Source organism: Magnolia sinica, chromosome 10 (genome assembly GCF_029962835.1).
Source record: "Magnolia sinica isolate HGM2019 chromosome 10, MsV1, whole genome shotgun sequence".
NCBI lineage: Eukaryota > Viridiplantae > Streptophyta > Magnoliopsida > Magnoliales > Magnoliaceae > Magnolia > Magnolia sinica.
In genome coordinates, this window is record NC_080582.1 from 60,310,943 (window position 1) to 60,330,375 (window position 19,433).

General features: G+C 39.2%; 1 long non-coding RNA gene across 1 annotated transcript; it reads left to right on the forward strand.

Moving 5' to 3' along the window:
* The first annotated feature begins 1,173 nt into the window (after positions 1 to 1,173).
* Positions 1,174 to 18,581, forward strand: LOC131216871 (uncharacterized). The gene is made up of 4 exons (XR_009157074.1): positions 1,174 to 1,339; positions 1,433 to 1,601; positions 11,429 to 11,474; positions 17,683 to 18,581. It is a non-coding gene; the product is annotated as an uncharacterized LOC131216871 (long non-coding RNA).
* Positions 18,582 to 19,433: the final 852 nt, after the last annotated feature.

The window sequence follows — 19,433 nt, forward strand, 5'->3', positions numbered from 1 at the left end:
GGATCAACTCTGCCAAAAATCTCAGTGATTCAAGGCTTCGACCATCTAATTGTTGTGAGTTTTAATCTATTGTTCTATGTTGTAGCCCTTCTGGTTTAATATTTTGCACTAGTTGATCCTTATGGTGAGGCCAACCCATTGGAAGGGTTGAATTTTGCATTCATTTAGGCCGATTGAGTTGGGTTCAGGCTGGGCACCTTGGGTTAGAATTCTGGTCAGGTCAGGTTGCGGATTGGATCCTTTCAAGTATGAATGGGCCTAGGTTGACTTCGACCCAACTCAATCCGCCCGAATTGCACCCTAATGTAGCATCATGATCATATGATTTAATTAAAAAGGAATCTTTTTCTTCAACTTCTTTATCCAAACTGTTTCTTATTCCAATATGTCATGAACTTCTTGTAGCTAATTTGGATTCATCTTTCTACATAATTTAATCTACTCTGCAATATCTACTTCCAGAGGCTCTATCATGTCAACTATCCATTTGTATTTGTAAGCAAGGGATTGAATTTTCTTAGAGAGAAGTCTTCCTTCTTAGCACAACTCTTGTAGTATTTGCACTGGCTGGTGGTATCCTGGCTAACTTGAACTGTTATGATATATGCAAGCTCTGCTGTGAATCTAGGAAACTGTCAGAAACTGCCACTACTATATCACGAACATGCACCTATGTGAATCTAGGAAACTATCACGAAGGAGATCTAGTCCACACTTGGGTGGATGGAAAATTTCTCCTTGTTTACACCATATGTGAGGTATATGATGATATGCGGATCATTTTTAATAACTAGGATTGTCCAATCACCTAAAATCTGGGCCCATAACCAGTTCATGATTGTCCAAGATGTAGGAACGGTTTGGATTATCATATGAATATGCTACATGAGGAATATAATGGCATTATATATATTATTAAACATGGACAAGAAATTTACTTGCCTATCAATATCTTATGTTATTGGAGCACAATTTTGCGTGTAAGTATTAGACTCTTATATTATTGGAGGCATGCACTCCACATCAATATCTACTCGTGTACATGTTGCAGATTTTCTTCCACTAATCTATTCATGTATTTTGTTCTCTTTTTTTGCACTTCTGATGCATACTGTAAGTATGTTGTCTGATCCTGCTTGTATGTCTGAAGATTTTGGATCAATATCAAGAGTCATGTGATGCTCGATCCATGGAAGGTGCTAAGTGTTGGAAACTTGCCTGAAGTGCAACTTTGGTCGGCTATTCTATGGGTGGTTTTGTTGCCAGAGCTGCAGTTGTCCATCCACATTTAAGGAAGTCAGCAGTTGAGATTGTTCTCACTCTTTCAAGTTGACACCATGTTAGCTTCTTTACTCTCTTCATTGTGGTTATAAATCTTTCTTCTTCTTATTCCAGTCACTACATGCCTAACAAAATTGAACAACTTATACAGGTTACCTCCTCTGGCATTGTGGCCATCTTTGGGTCATTTCTTTTCACAAGTCAATAGAGAATGGGAAAAGGGTTATGAGGTCCAGAGAACTCATAGAGGCAGGATGTCAGATCCTACACTCTCTCTTTTTGTTGTCATCTCCATTTCTGGTGGTATCCGTGATTACCAGGTTTCATCCTTGGACCCATTTAAAAACGCCTTTGTTTTTACATTTTATACGTACTAGTTATATACCTCTAACATATTTATTTTCATGTCAATAGTTTTTCTACACCTTATGCTTTTATTAATGTGAATAAGTTGTTTGAGGCTGGGTGCACTCATTTCAAGTTACACAGCTTGCAATTATTCCTACTCCAGTGTGCATTTCACTTCATTGGTGCTCCTTTCTACAAGGTATGCTAATCATGTTGTAACTTGTGCTTTTCTTACCCTACAGACTGCACTCCCAGACCTTTGGCTTGGCAAACTAGCCAACTAGCTAGGTTTGGTATCGTTATCATGATCTCATTAGACATTTCTTTTTCTTAGACATGTGTACCAAAATTGCTGCATTATCTGTGGAATAGGATTCTTATAGCTAACCTAAATAGAACATGATTCATCTAGCTGAACCTAAAATGTAAGGCTTAGAGGGGTTGTTTGTTTACCACTTAATATGTCACCGAACTCTTAAAATCATATTTCAGCCACTTAAGATGCTATTTTGGGTGTCCTTTCAACATTTGAATTTCCTTCGAAAGTGGATAGTTCAACCATTGAGTTTAAATTTCATAGTCAAGTCATGCCTTCATCCAACTAGAGTCAGTTTTGACTATCACTGTGTAATAGAAAATAGGATCAGATTAGGAAGACCAATTTTGCAAAACAAAAAGACTGATAATAAACAAAAAACAATATTATTTTTTCTGATATTTTGCAATTGGTTGATTCGTAAAAGAAAGAAGGAAAGAAAAAACACATGCCAAAATATGTCATTTTACATAGAGATACCCACCTCAACACCATATGTCCACCACAAACACATTCAAAGAGTAGCCATGGATTATCGAGAAAACATGTCCGTCACGAATGTTGAACAACTACCTATATCACAAAGCAAAGCAAGAGGCTGAGGCAAGAACAAAAAAAAAAAAACCATCTAGTCAACCCAATTAGTGATTGACGAGAGTGGTCACCTAAAGTTTCCTCTTGCCATATTTAAAAGTAAAAGTCAGAAAGTGCTAGTTCCTATTTCTGTTTCAAATCTGAAACCTTGGAAATACAACTTGAATTGAAGATACTTAACAAAAAATTTCTTTAAATTGAATTCAAATCCTAACCACCATTACCAATGACCACAATACAAATACAGGTCAAAATGAGCACAACCATCCATAAAACATTCCCATAACCACAATACATATACAAGTCAAAATGAGCACGACCATCAATAAAACATTCCTGTAAGTCACATATCAATTTGATGGGTAATCAATCGTCTATAAAAAGGCTCTGGTTGAAGAGGAGATCAATCATTTAGCTTCTTATAAAGAATTTAAAAAAAAGAAGAACTTGTTTTAAAAGATTCTCTACCATCTCCCACCCTTTCTTCCTTTGATATTAAAAAAAAGTCCCATGTTTTCTCTTTTGTGGTCATTGTCTCAGTTGGGTTGCACTAGCAAAACCCGAGACTGATTTCTAAGTCTAGTTCAAATTTTCAAACTAGGTCTTGTCTTAGACACAAACCAAGTTTGAATTTTAGCTTACAGGTTTTGTTTAAACTGGTAAGCTTATTACATAGTTCCAGTGAAGAGATATGAGTCCAACTTTTAGATAAGTCGTTAAATTTTTAATGCAAAATGCAACATCTTCTAATATTGCTCATCATTATTTTTGTGATTTTATTTTCCTTGCACTCAGTGTCCAACCCATCTTGTAACTGTTGTTGTTTTTTACTTGCATGGTTTTATTTACAGCCATGACAACTTTAGGAAGAAGGGAGTCTACTAGAGCTGATCGACCCATAACTAGAAACATTACCTATAAGATGAAGTCAAATACATATAAAAATGACCCTCTTCCACACCAAAGCAGCATCCAAGCTATAACCTTCATGACTATAGTTGTAGCCATGCTCATGAAACACTCAAGATTCAATGAAAAGGTGCTGAAACCACCACGCACCATATAGGACTTGGTGGGGACTGGTGGGGTCTTAAAAGTCCCAAATTCCAAATTATTAAATAATTTCCCACATCTCCAGTAGGAACTTTAGTGGCCCAACGATAGACAACGGGTAGCTGTTTGATACCCAGGTAGACAACACAATCATTCAGACATTGCACGCAGGAGAGCCCAACAGCACTTCAAGAAAGCCTAACCTGTAACCAACCCAATCTGAATTCCAACCCAAGGAGCCCAATCCAAAACCAACTCGAGGTTCTCTGTACTTGACCCAATCCGACCTGACCATATGCGATCTGACCCAAATACATGTCATTATTCCCACCCAATCCGACCTAAACAAATCAAATTTGCTCAACTCGAACACAACTAGAATTCAAATTGGGTTGGCATTTTCCAACCCAACCCATCCTGAGAGTACCTTGATAACTGACCCAACTCCATCCAAGCTAGAGTTGGGTCAATTGGGTAAAGGTTGACCTAAACCCAAGTTGCGGCACTATGACTCAAATATATGTCATTAGTGTCAACCCAACCTAACCTAATCGAATTTTCTCAACTCAAACGCAACCAGAATTCAAATTGGGTTGGCATTTTCCAACCCAACCCATCCCGAGAGTACCTTGATAACTGACCCAACCCCATCCGAACTAGAGTTGGGTCAATCGCGTAAAGGTTGACCTAAACGCAAGTTACAGCACTACGACTCAAATAGATGTCATTAGTGTCAACCCAACCTAATCGGAGCCGAATTTACTCAATCTGAACCGAACCAGAATTCAAATTGGGTCACCGTTTTCCAACTGAACCCAATACAAGGACCATGACAACTGACCTAAACCCCACCCGAACTAGAGATCCTCTATGTCCATACAACTTCCATGATAAAGGCAATTTAGGAACTGATCCTCTTGACTACTGTTTCTAGCTGACCTCTGTATGGACAGTGGGATCTCTGATGAATGAGATTTTTTTTCCAAACAGCCCCCTATAGTGAAACCCTCTAGATAAAAAGTCTGGATCATTGCTTGATGAGCACAACGGTGAGAAGCTCCAGTATGCCTCAACCATTTCTATTTTTTCTTTTTCTTATTTTTTTTTAAAAAGAGGTTTCCCCTCTCCTTGAGTGGATTCTTGATTTTAACACAATTGAATGCCCTTTTTTTTCTAAATGGGTTGATCAACCATGATATTGATATCTTGAATTTCAAGTTGAGGCCTTCTTCCTTAACTTTGTAGCTCAGAGCTTCTTAGTCTATTTTTAACGAGCATTTCCCCCAGTAAGATGCATGAGTTTCGAGCATTCGTTGTTATGGGAAGTTCTGTTGGACCATCAGAATCAGATGATTGGTTTGAAGTTTGGGCAGTTGCCCGTTGATGAAAAGCTAAGGGATGAATGACCCTGACTCATACCCGTGTGTTTTTGTTTTTCCCATGCCAGTTGCAACATAATTATATTTTGGAGAATTATCCTGTTGTGAGGGATGGTGTTGTGCAGTTATGTGCATTGCAAATTTTAGCCGAGTTTGAATTTGTTGGGAGTCCAGAAACATGCACATTAGTAATTTCATGTTTTTTGAGCATAGGTTTATCTTTTAACCATCGGTAAAATTCAAGTCAGGGTGTGGGCTATTTACTGGTTAGGTCTTAAACTCAATCCATTCCGTGAACCTGTAATCAGTGCTTGAGTTATTGGCGAGAAATCAATAATATCGCCGATATTATCGGTGTCGCCAGACTTGCGATACCGAAACTCCAATATTTCGTTTCTCTTTTGGATGTCGCTGATATTTTCGATATTATCGGCGAGATTTTCGGATCACTGGCCAAATCAGCCAACTCCCTTGTAGATTTCGATAAAATAGGCAAAAAAAATGCCGTGTTTTCAGCGACATTAGGCGACGACCCTCTTATTCGGAAAAAAATATAGAAAAAAGAAGAAGAAGAAGAAGAAGAAGAAGCTCTCTTACCTTTTTCCACAAGATCTACCTAAGGAGTGGCCTTCGGCTGGATTTGGGCCGGATCTTTCACAAGAACGAAAAACCTAAAATCCCCTTTTCCTTCGAATGGAATAGCTTTGAAAGGAAACTAGATTCTACCTAAGCTTACGGGGATTTGAAAAAAATCAATGTACATAAGGCCCATTGGTGCGGCCCGCTTAATGAATATAGGCCCATATGATACGGCTCATTTGATGTATGAAGGCCCAATGGGATATACCAAAGGTCCATTGCAATGTGCAATCCCGACATGATTTATAACAGTCGTGCCTTGGGAGCAATGTTGGTTTGACGTCCACATTGCAAGTACAATGTTGGTTAAATGTCCGCATTATGCCTTTCCCTAGGGCCCATTGGCGGGCCCATGCGTGTTATGTGCAGGTCGTCTAGGCCCACCTTCGTTATGCATGTCATCCATCCTATATAGCATGTTTAAATTCCATAATTCATGATCATATGCATCATATGTATGCTTGATATGAGAGATGACTGATCATAGCATAAGTCTTCGGGCAGCTTGTTTAGGGACTCCCGCATAGGGGGTGTTGCCCTACATGAGCGCACGATACGCGCAGGATTGCTGCATGACTGAATAGTGTGATTCATGCATTCGCATTGTGTGATATGGTTACTCTACGCCCTAGCGACATCAGGGCCATAGCCTCCACAAACGCATCGAGGTTGGCAGGATTGGATACCGGAAATACTGTTCTACATGGGGTGCGATAGATATCCCTGGGTGAAAGTCCCTAAACTCTTATGATACCAGGAGGTTGCTCCAACGTCTAGACCGAGTGGGTGCATGAGCGCCGAGCGCCAATTACCAAATGGTCGTGCTTTCCACTGTGTCGTGGTCGGTTGGAAGGGGGTACGGCCTTACCCGCCCGAGAGGAGGGAGCAAAGCTTGGCTGAGTTTGACTAGCTCGAGGAATGGGTCCGCTATCGACGAGCCGAGTCCGATATTGGCAGGCGGATAGTGAGGTCTTTTCCACTCACCTTATTGCGCGCGATGGGGCGGCAATCTGGCTTGGAGTGTACTAGACCCCGGTGATATTCCATATTTGAGCCGTATTGACATGTGGACTTAGATGAGGATTTGTATGCTTGACTTGTATTTCGCATTGCATGGCCTTGGTATGGCCGACATCATTCTTTACACCGCATGGCCTTGGTACGGCTAATGGGATTCTTAGCATTCATTAGCATTTTCCGCATTACTCTGATACTGCATGACTACATTATCACCTTGAGCATACACTTTCACCACCCTCTAAGCTTTCTATAAGCTTATGCACGACCGTTGCGTGCAGGTGACGTTGGATCGCAGCAGCGCTGAGGCTTGGATGCGTGACTGATCTTCTTTTGGAGTTTTTGGTCTATCTTCATTGTATTTCCCTTATGCTCATTGTACCTGTAAAGTTTTTGATTATAGTGGAAATGTGATGGAGTTTTTTGTTGTTGTTTGTGGGTTATGCCTTTGGTTATGCTTATTACGAATCAAACTGATGTTGAAAACCCTCCTTGTAGTATCCCAGGATCGGAACCTGGCGAATGGGCGCTGGGAGCCGAGAATGGGGTTCTACGGAGGCTGTCGGCGCCGGATTCGGCGATCGGAAATTTTGTGAGCCCGGTTTCCGAGTTTGGGGCGTGACATTGTGTATTAGGGAAAGTTTTTGTTTTTAATCCTCACATTTAGATATTCCTGAAATTTAAACTTTTAATTTTAGTGTTCACTATTAAGCCTATGCTTATCTATTCCTTTCAAGCTTGATCCCGCCCTTATAGGTGTATGCTCATGACGTTTAACGACTGAGTTCAATTTCCTCCCTCTGGATTTTTAGATGTTCGTGGTTGGCGAGTGATTGCGTGTATCTGCAGGGAATGGTCGGGGACACCCTGTCTTTAAACAAAAAAAAAATTCCTAAAACCCGTCACGAGTTTGGGTGAATGGCTCTGGTCTTGGGTTTGCTACCCACAAACACGAGTTTGAGAGAATGGCTTTGGTCGTGGGTTTCCTCCCCATAGACACGAGTTCGATTCCCCTTCCCGTGGATTACCCATCATGAGTTTGGGTGAACGACTTTGGTTGTGGGTTTGCTCCCCACAGACACAAGTTTGTTTCCCCTTCCCGTGGATTACTCGATGCACGTGGTGTAATATGGGAAGTTTTTTTCTTTTAATCCTTGCATCTGGAGACTCCTGAAACCCTCAATTCTATGTTCACTATTAAGCCTACGCCCAACCATTCCTTTCAATATTCATCCCGCCCTTATAGGGGTAAGCTAGTGATGCTTAATGACTGAACGAGAGCTTCGTCTGTCAATGAATAACGGATTGACTGCATTGTTGGCATTGCTATGTTTTTCTCTCCTTTCATTTCAGCGAGTTTCGATGCATGCTGTCACTAATAGGGGGACGTCATATCTGCTAAAAAATGGAGCCCCAATTTAGTAGGGCGCATTATAGCGCAATTAGGGTGGCCCTGGCTTATAGCTCTCTTGATTAGGTCGCCGTATTTTGCAGTGGTGACTCCCGAAGCATGGGAGCTACACCTAGACCAGCAAAACTACATGAACAACATGGCTTTTCCAGTCAAAGCCTTCAGCCCGAACTTCAATATATAAATCTCTTTTTTTCTTCAAAGTGGATTTATTAGGGGCCAAGCCTGCCCGACCCCCCGAAGTGGCTTAACATCTGGTGTTAGTTGACTGGCTCTTATTGCCTATAATATGTTCTCTCGACCAAAAAGTCAGTCTACATCCCCTATTCGAATTAGAAATCCTGCCTTGCCTCTTATCACTTCACTCATTCCCATGATCATTTTCAGGTTTTGCTTTGTCCTAGACGATGGGGTAAGGTCCCATAAATGTGCACATGACTTACTTTTTATTGGACTATCTTCAATAGGCAAAATCACACACCACTTTACACGAGGGTTAATTAGCCGTGGAATCAAAGTAATAACCGTTGATCTTTAATTAAGATCAAGACAAATAAGAACAGTCAGACTCTTACCCGAAGATGAAGTTAGGCTTGGATAAGGACACTAGTTGGATTAAGAAGTCACTCATAAAAAAATGCTTGTTTTTTAATTTTATTTTTTGGTGTCTAATCAACATGGTGATGGACATGGTGGATGGGTTGAATGACATATGGTATGCCTCACAATGCTTGACTCCACCTATTTAGATAAAATAGGTAAAGGCTATTTTGGTTATTGTAATCCCTGAAAATTTTGTTTAGGGAAAGTCCAAGGCCTGTTTGGTGCAAGTTAAGAATTATAATATTTTCTTTAGGTTGGTTTTTCTTTTTACAATTCTTCTTGAGTACTTTGAACTTGAGAATGTGAACGATATTTTCATCTTGAATTGTAAGCATGACACAAAAAGAGCTTAATATGTTTACCGGTGAGTGCATGATTTTGTTTTCAAATCTTTTCTAATAAGTTGTTTCGATATTTACAACCAACGTGGCTATTTCCAGCACAATGAAATTGGCCTTTCACTAATATTCTACGGATACAATGCAGTTTGGTTTTATTCCCTTATCAACTTTGTTTTTAACAGCATTTCCAGTCTTCCTTTAGAGTCATAGATTCTGCTTAATTTTTATTCCTGTATTTCAGTCGTCCTTTAGGGTCATAGATTCTGCTCAACTTTGTTTTTAAAAAGAGTGTGGGGAAGAAAATGGTGATCTTTTCTCCTTGCTATGGAACACTTCATAACATGCATAAGAGAGGTATGCACAACCACATTCCGTCACAGGCATGCACATGCCCACACATGCACGAGAGAGGCATGCATGTGTCGTGCCTGCAACCACCCATTTTTTTAAACCAATTTGGTTGTACACATGCAACAAATGATCTGAGTTCAGTCGTATTTTCCCTGAAGAATGCTTGTATGTGGTGCGATGCACAGGGACTGCATGGTGCAAGTGGCGAACATGGGCTGATCGAGACTGTTCATCTAGTGGGCCATGCTGTGGATCAACTCTGCCAAAAATCTCAGTGATTCAAGGCTTCGACCATCTAATTGTTGTGAGTTTTAATCTATTGTTCTATGTTGTAGCCCTTCTGGTTTAATATTTTGCACTAGTTGATCCTTATGGTGAGGCCAACCCATTGGAAGGGTTGAATTTTGCATTCATTTAGGCCGATTGAGTTGGGTTCAGGCTGGGCACCTTGGGTTAGAATTCTGGTCAGGTCAGGTTGCGGATTGGATCCTTTCAAGTATGAATGGGCCTAGGTTGACTTCGACCCAACTCAATCCGCCCGAATTGCACCCTAATGTAGCATCATGATCATATGATTTAATTAAAAAGGAATCTTTTTCTTCAACTTCTTTATCCAAACTGTTTCTTATTCCAATATGTCATGAACTTCTTGTAGCTAATTTGGATTCATCTTTCTACATAATTTAATCTACTCTGCAATATCTACTTCCAGAGGCTCTATCATGTCAACTATCCATTTGTATTTGTAAGCAAGGGATTGAATTTTCTTAGAGAGAAGTCTTCCTTCTTAGCACAACTCTTGTAGTATTTGCACTGGCTGGTGGTATCCTGGCTAACTTGAACTGTTATGATATATGCAAGCTCTGCTGTGAATCTAGGAAACTGTCAGAAACTGCCACTACTATATCACGAACATGCACCTATGTGAATCTAGGAAACTATCACGAAGGAGATCTAGTCCACACTTGGGTGGATGGAAAATTTCTCCTTGTTTACACCATATGTGAGGTATATGATGATATGCGGATCATTTTTAATAACTAGGATTGTCCAATCACCTAAAATCTGGGCCCATAACCAGTTCATGATTGTCCAAGATGTAGGAACGGTTTGGATTATCATATGAATATGCTACATGAGGAATATAATGGCATTATATATATTATTAAACATGGACAAGAAATTTACTTGCCTATCAATATCTTATGTTATTGGAGCACAATTTTGCGTGTAAGTATTAGACTCTTATATTATTGGAGGCATGCACTCCACATCAATATCAACTCGTGTACATGTTGCAGATTTTCTTCCACTAATCTATTCATGTATTTTGTTCTCTTTTTTTGCACTTCTGATGCATACTGTAAGTATGTTGTCTGATCGTGCTTGTATGTCTGAAGATTTTGGATCAATATCAAGAGTCATGTGATGCTCGATCCATGGAAGGTGCTAAGTGTTGGAAACTTGCCTGAAGTGCAACTTTGGTCGGCTATTCTATGGGTGGTTTTGTTGCCAGAGCTGTAGTTGTCAACCCACATTTAAGGAAGTCAGCAGTTAAGACTGTTCTCACTCTTTCAAGTTGACATCATGTTAGCTTCTTTACTCTCTTCATTGTGGTTATAAATCTTTTTTCTTCTTATTCCAGTCACTACATGCCTAACACCTATGGCATTGTGGCCGTCTTTGGGTCATTTCTTTTCACAAGTCAATAGAGAATGGGAAAAGGGTTATGAGGTCCAGAGAACTCATAGAGGCAGGGTGTCAGATCCTACGCTCTCTCTTTTTGTTGTCATCTCCGTTTCTGTTGGTATCTGTGATTACCAGGTTTCATCCTTGGACCCATTTAAAAACACCTTTGTTTTTACATTTTGTACGTACTAGTTATGTACCTCTAACATATTTATTTTCATGTCAATAGTTTTTCTACACCTTATGCTTTTATTAATGTGAATAAGTTGTTTGAGGCTGGGTGCACTCATTTCAAGTTAACATAGCTAGCAATTATTCCTACTCCAGTGTGCATTTCACTTCATTGGTGCTCCTTTCTACAAGGTATGCTAATCACATTGTAACTTGTGCTTTTTTTGCTCTATAGACTGCACTCCCAGACCTTTTGCTTGGCAAACTAGCCAACTAGCTAGGTTTGGTATCGTTATCATGATCTCATTAGACATTTCTTTTTCTTAGACATGTGTACCAAAATTGCTGCATTATCTGTGGAATAGGATTCTTATAGCTAACCTAAATAGAACATGATTCATCTAGCTGAACCTAAAATGTAAGGCTTAGAGGGGTTGTTTGTTTACCACTTAATATGTCACCGAACTCTTAAAATCATATTTCAGCCACTTAAGATGCTATTTTGGGTGTCCTTTCAACATTTGAATTTCCTTCGAAAGTGGATAGTTCAACCATTGAGTTTAAATTTCATAGTCAAGTCATGCCTTCATCCAACTAGAGTCAGTTTTGACTATCACTGTGTAATAGAAAATAGGATCAGATTAGGAAGACCAATTTTGCAAAACAAAAAGACTGATAATAAACAAAAAACAATATTACTTTTTCCGATATTTTGCAATTGGTTGATTCGTAAAAGAAAGAAAGAAAGGAAAAAAAAAACACCTGCCAAAATATGTCATTTTACATAGAGATACCCACCTCAACACCATATGTCCACCACAAACACATTCAAAGAGTAGCCATGGATTATCGAGAAAACATGTCCGTCACGAATGTTGAACAACTACCTATATCACAAAGCAAAGCAAGAGGCTGAGGCAAGAACAAAAAAAAAAAAACCATCTAGTCAACCCAATTAGTGATTGACGAGAGTGGTCACCTAAAGTTTCCTCTTGCCATATTTAAAAGTAAAAGTCAGAAAGTGCTAGTTCCTATTTCTGTTTCAAATCTGAAACCTTGGAAATACAACTTGAATTGAAGATACTTAACAAAAAATTTCTTTAAATTGAATTCAAATCCTAACCACCATTACCAATGACCACAATACAAATACAGGTCAAAATGAGCACAACCATCCATAAAACATTCCCATAACCACAATACATATACAAGTCAAAATGAGCACGACCATCAATAAAACATTCCTGTAAGTCACATATCAATTTGATGGGTAATCAATCGTCTATAAAAAGGCTCTGGTTGAAGAGGAGATCAATCATTTAGCTTCTTATAAAGAATTTAAAAAAAAGAAGAACTTGTTTTAAAAGATTCTCTACCATCTCCCACCCTTTCTTCCTTTGATATTAAAAAAAAGTCCCATGTTTTCTCTTTTGTGGTCATTGTCTCAGTTGGGTTGCACTAGCAAAACCCGAGACTGATTTCTAAGTCTAGTTCAAATTTTCAAACTAGGTCTTGTCTTAGACACAAACCAAGTTTGAATTTTAGCTTACAGGTTTTGTTTAAACTGGTAAGCTTATTACATAGTTCCAGTGAAGAGATATGAGTCCAACTTTTAGATAAGTCGTTAAATTTTTAATGCAAAATGCAACATCTTCTAATATTGCTCATCATTATTTTTGTGATTTTATTTTCCTTGCACTCAGTGTCCAACCCATCTTGTAACTGTTGTTGTTTTTTACTTGCATGGTTTTATTTACAGCCATGACAACTTTAGGAAGAAGGGAGTCTACTAGAGCTGATCGACCCATAACTAGAAACATTACCTATAAGATGAAGTCAAATACATATAAAAATGACCCTCTTCCACACCAAAGCAGCATCCAAGCTATAACCTTCATGACTATAGTTGTAGCCATGCTCATGAAACACTCAAGATTCAATGAAAAGGTGCTGAAACCACCACGCACCATATAGGACTTGGTGGGGACTGGTGGGGTCTTAAAAGCCCCAAATTCCAAATTATTAAATAATTTCCCACATCTCCAGTAGGAACTTTAGTGGCCCAACGATAGACAACGGGTAGCTGTTTGATACCCAGGTAGACAACACAATCATTCAGACATTGCACGCAGGAGAGCCCAACAGCACTTCAAGAAAGCCTAACCTGTAACCAACCCAATCTGAATTCCAACCCAAGGAGCCCAATCCAAAACCAACTCGAGGTTCTCTGTACTTGACCCAATCCGACCTGACCATATGCGATCTGACCCAAATACATGTCATTATTCCCACCCAATCCGACCTAAACAAATCAAATTTGCTCAACTCGAACACAACTAGAATTCAAATTGGGTTGGCATTTTCCAACCCAACCCATCCTGAGAGTACCTTGATAACTGACCCAACTCCATCCAAGCTAGAGTTGGGTCAATTGGGTAAAGGTTGACCTAAACCCAAGTTGCGGCACTATGACTCAAATATATGTCATTAGTGTCAACCCAACCTAACCTAATCGAATTTTCTCAACTCAAACGCAACCAGAATTCAATTTGGGTTGGCATTTTCCAACCCAACCCATCCCGAGAGTACCTTGATAACTGACCCAACCCCATCCGAACTAGAGTTGGGTCAATCGCGTAAAGGTTGACCTAAACGCAAGTTACAGCACTACGACTCAAATAGATGTCATTAGTGTCAACCCAACCTAATCGGAGCCGAATTTACTCAATCTGAACCGAACCAGAATTCAAATTGGGTCACCATTTTCCAACTGAACCCAATACAAGGACCATGACAACTGACCTAAACCCCACCCGAACTAGAGATCCTCTATGTCCATACAACTTCCATGATAAAGGCAATTTAGGAACTGATCCTCTTGACTACTGTTTCTAGCTGACCTCTGTGTGGACAGTGGGATCTCTGATGAATGAGATTTTTTTTCCAAACAGCCCCCTATAGTGAAACCCTCTAGATAAAAAGTCTGGATCATTGCTTGATGAGCACAACGGTGAGAAGCTCCAGTATGCCTCAACCATTTCTATTTTTTCTTTTTCTTATTTTTTTTTAAAAAGAGGTTTCCCCTCTCCTTGAGTGGATTCTTGATTTTAACACAATTGAATGCCCTTTTTTTTCTAAATGGGTTGATCAACCATGATATTGATATCTTGAATTTCAAGTTGAGGCCTTCTTCCTTAACTTTGTAGCTCAGAGCTTCTTAGTCTATTTTTAACGAGCATTTCCCCCAGTAAGATGCATGAGTTTCGAGCATTCGTTGTTATGGGAAGTTCTGTTGGACCATCAGAATCAGATGATTGGTTTGAAGTTTGGGCAGTTGCCCGTTGATGAAAAGCTAAGGGATGAATGACCCTGACTCATACACGTGTGTTTTTGTTTTTCCCATGCCAGTTGCAACATAATTATATTTTGGAGAATTATCCTGTTGTGAGGGATGGTGTTGTGCAGTTATGTGCATTGCAAATTTTAGCCGAGTTTGAATTTGTTGGGAGTCCAGAAACATGCACATTAGTAATTTCATGTTTTTTGAGCATAGGTTTATCTTTTAACCATCGGTAAAATTCAAGTCAGGGTGTGGGCTATTTACTAGTTAGGTCTTAAACTCAATCCATTCCGTGAACCTGTAATCAGTGTTTGAGTTATTGGCGAGAAATCAATAATATCGCCGATATTATCGGTGTCGCCAGACTTGCGATACCGAAACTCCAATATTTCGTTTCTCTTTTGGATGTCGCTGATATTTTCGATATTATCGGCGAGATTTTCGGATCACTGGCCAAATCAGCCAACTCCCTTGTAGATTTCGATAAAATAGGCAAAAAAAATGCCGTGTTTTCAGCGACATTAGGCGACGACCCTCTTATTCGGAAAAAAATATAGAAAAAAGAAGAAGAAGAAGAAGAAGAAGAAGCTCTCTTACCTTTTTCCACAAGATCTACCTAAGGAGTGGCCTTCGGCTGGATTTGGTTGTCCAATCGCGGTCAACAACGCCAGATCTTTCATAAGAACGAAAAACCTAAAATCCCCCTTTTCGTTTGAATGGAATAGCTTTGAAAGGAAACTAGATTCTACCTAAGCTTACGGGGATTTGAAAAAAAAAATCGGAATTTGGGGAGAGATTTTTGGGAGTTTTAATAGAAAACCCATCGAAATCGCTATGGTCGGTGTCGATTGATAAAAAAAAAAGGAAGTGGAATGGGTGGTGTACCACACAGTAGCTATATAGCTGCTGTATGTACGTGGCGTGCGCAGAGGAGCACTGACGCTCCTCGAGCTCCGAGTTGTACGAATGGTTCAAAGGAGATTAAAGTTACGTGGGCCCCACAGTGATGTATTTATTATATCTACACCGTTCATCTATTTTTAGAGATTATTTTGGGGCATTATCCAGAAAATGAATCCTATCCAAAGATCATGTGGACCACACCACAAATAGCAGCGGAGATAATGATTTTCACCGTTAAACAATTCGTTGGGCCACCATAACGTTCTGTAGGCCCTACCATGATGTATGTGTTGTATCCTTACCGTCCATCTATTTTTTGAGACAATTTTAGAGTATGAGATCAAAAATGAGGTATATCCCAATCTCAAGTGTACCACATTACAGGTAACAATGTTGAATGAACGTAGACCATTAAAAACTTTTTGGGACCTATAAAAGTATTGGATCAAGCTAATATTTGATTTTTCCCCTCATCTAGGTCTGTATGACCTAATCATACAGATTGAATATCAAATAAATAGTACAGTGGGCCTTAGGAGGATTTTAACGGTGGATATCCAATCATTATTGTTTTCATGTGGTGTGGTTCATTAGAGATTTGGATCTGACTCATTCTTTATCTTGTACACTAAAATGATATCTTCAAATGGTTGGACGATGTGGATACGAAACATAAACCATGGTGAGGCCAAATAACAGCTACACGTCACTTCGGTGGCAAGTCTCGCTGCTCAACCCATCGTAGCTAATTAAGCCGCGTCCCTACCGACTCGAGTACATATGTATTTGCATACTGAGTAAATTATGTGGGTTCCACCATGATTTACATGTTTTATCCACTCCGTTCATCCATTTTAACAAATAATTTGAGGGCTTTAGCCCAAAAACCAATTATATCCAAATCTCAAGTGGACCTCACCACGGAAACAGTGTGAATTGAAATTATAACGTCTAAAATTCCATAAGGCCTAAGAAAATCGGGATCAATATTATTTGTGTTTTTCCTTCATCCATGTCTTTGTGATCTTATGAATAGGTTAGATGACAAATAAACATCACTATAGGCCCTACCAAGGTTTCAACTGTGAAAATCATTATTACCAATGTTTCATGTGGTGTGGTCCAGTTGAGCTTTGGACATGCTTCAAATTTCAAAACAACTATTAAAATGAGCTGAAAAAATAGATGGCCAGCATGGATAACCCACGTACATTCATAGTGGGCCACAGTACTACTCTCAACCGCCACGAGATCCCAACAATGATTACGAGTCACCTCGTCATTCTATGTGGGGATGAAATGTGGCTAGAAATGTGTATTTTTTTTTAAAATTCATTTACTTTTGCATGTCTTAATTGTTATAAGCTTGCATTTGTATTACATAAACTCATTTTGGTTATTATTTAAGTGATTTCTTACGACAACGGATGCCTTTTGGCCCCCATTAAATGGAAACTTCTTATTTAATGCATTCTTTTTACAATTTTTTCATTCCTAAATATGTAAATATGTGTATTTAGACATGTCATGAAGTTTCACTGAAAAATTCCACCATTTTCTCCAAGTTTTCCCCTTTTTCCCTGCATTTCCAGTTATCGGCGATATTCTCGGCGATAACGATATTATATCTTTATCTTTGGCCAGTGAAACTTGTAGCGATACCGAGAACTCGAACACTGGCTGTAATAATCCTAAATATGCTTGGATTTGGTGGTGGCTACTGCTCAAGCATGTCCATTTGCCACCCTCCTTGAGAGGGGTGACAGTGGGTTGGGTTTAGCCCTGTTCAGCGTCAGCCCATGCCCAACCCATTTACCAAAAGGGCCAAGAATTTTAGCCCAATCCTAACTCATGATCCATGACCTTGCGGCCCAACCAAACTTAAAATTCACTAAGCACAATCTCAACCTGACCCACTGAACTATAAATAGGTTGCGCTTGAATGACCTGACCCGCCACACCAAAGACCTTTGTATATCCATTGATTCTTTCACTTTGTAAAGAAAACAAACAAGCCCTCCTTTCTATTTCATTTTATTATATATATGAAATTCAAAAGTTTCTTTTGATTGCTTGCTTGATTGATGTGGAGGAAGTACAACCCTACTGAACATTGAATTAAGTCAAGTTTTTAGTTTTGTGAAGTACGCTTTGCATGCAAGAGGATATTAAAATAGACATTACCTGATTTCCATCAAAACTTTCGAATTTGTTGAAAGATTAATGTTTCTCTTCATATTTTCCAGTTGAAGGAATATGCATTTATGGATGGGCATTGTTTTATAGAGATCCTTTCCGCTGACTGAAGAAGAGTATCTACTGAGGCTTGATGATGTTGCAAACACATTGAAATGCTAGGGAGTTGTCTCACATATTCGGAATAGGCTCGCCAGATTGAAGGAGCGGCCTCGGATAGGAAAGGTAAAATTACCAAAAAAAAAAAAAAAAACGCTGGATGTGTGCTTGCTAAAAAAAACTTCATGATGAGACTATAATGGTTCTTTATTTTTTTTCAAGATATTTTCTTTCATTTAAAGTAAACTAGTCTGGTACATATGGTGAAGAGTCAAATTCATTGATACTTTGGATGAGGATGGCGAATGATGATCCATATGCACGACATGTGGCATACATGTATTGATCCAAACTCGAATCATGGGGCCGTCTTTAGACAGGGCAGGGCCTCAAATTCAGATTGTTTGGGAAATTGAAAGTTTTAACCTCTTACTAATGGAAATTTATTCTTTGAATTTTCTTCATTCCTTAATTTTCATTTTAGAGTCCATTTGACGATCACCAATTAGATGGTTTCGTTCAGCGTAATATTTGAATCATGCAACATCTAGAACTAAGCCTAGGATTGGAAGCTTTGAATAGAGGTGCACATGTTTGTTGCATGTACAGTGGCTGCATGCACAAATGATGGATCATCAGATGTATCATATGCCTCTTCAAATTCAATTATGTGACTGATTTTATCTTCCTTGTTGTAATATCATATGAGTAATCATCATCATCATCTTCTTCTTCTTCTTTCTTTGGAAAGATAAACTAGCTTCTATTAAGAAACTAAAATAGGAGTACAACAAGATATTAGTCCAGCTAGCATCGCCTAAAACTAACTTTTATTAAGGAACTAAAATAAGAGTACAACAGGACTTTAATTCCAGCTAGCATCATCTTGGCCAGGCTAACATAAACACCTTACACCCAATAAACATGTATCACCTAGGTATCTACGAGATCAAACACCATATTGTCTTGATGCTCCTTGTTTGGTATATATGTCTTCCAGTATTTTAAATAGCTCTACTCAGTGTTTGTGTTGTTGACGATTTGTCGATATTATCGCCGATAATATCGGTGTCACTGCACTGGCGACACCGAAACCCCAAGTTTTCGTTTCTCTGCACAATATCGGTGAAATTTTCAGCGAGAACCCATTTTTTGGTGATTTCATTGATAAAAATGGGTTCTCGCCGAGAATATCGACGTGGTGTGGCTGAAATAAAGAAAGAAAAAAAAAACTTCAATTTCACGATTTTTGTACCTGATCGGAACTCGGAAGAAAAATCCCTTTGGTCTCGATCGACAACCCTGGTAGGTAAGAAAAACCTACAAATTTCTCCCTTTTTTCCAATTGGGATATCGATGTCGCAATTTCAGCGAAAAATATGAAATTTTGCCGGATTTCCCCTCGATTTGGGTCTGATTGAGAGTTTCGAAACCCTCGGTCAAAAACCCCTTAACAAGAAATCCTCTCGCTCTGATATTTTCGTGTTTAAAAAAAAAAAAAAAAAAAAAAAACCTCGAAGACGCGGTTGCGTATTGAGGAAGCGGATTGGCTGGTGTAACTCACACCACCTATATAGTTGCTATAGGTACGTGTCGTGCGAAGACGAGCACTAACGCTCCTCGAGCTCCGAGTTGTACGAATGGTTTAAAGGAGATCAAAGTTACATGGGCCCCACAGTGATGTATTTATTATATCTACACC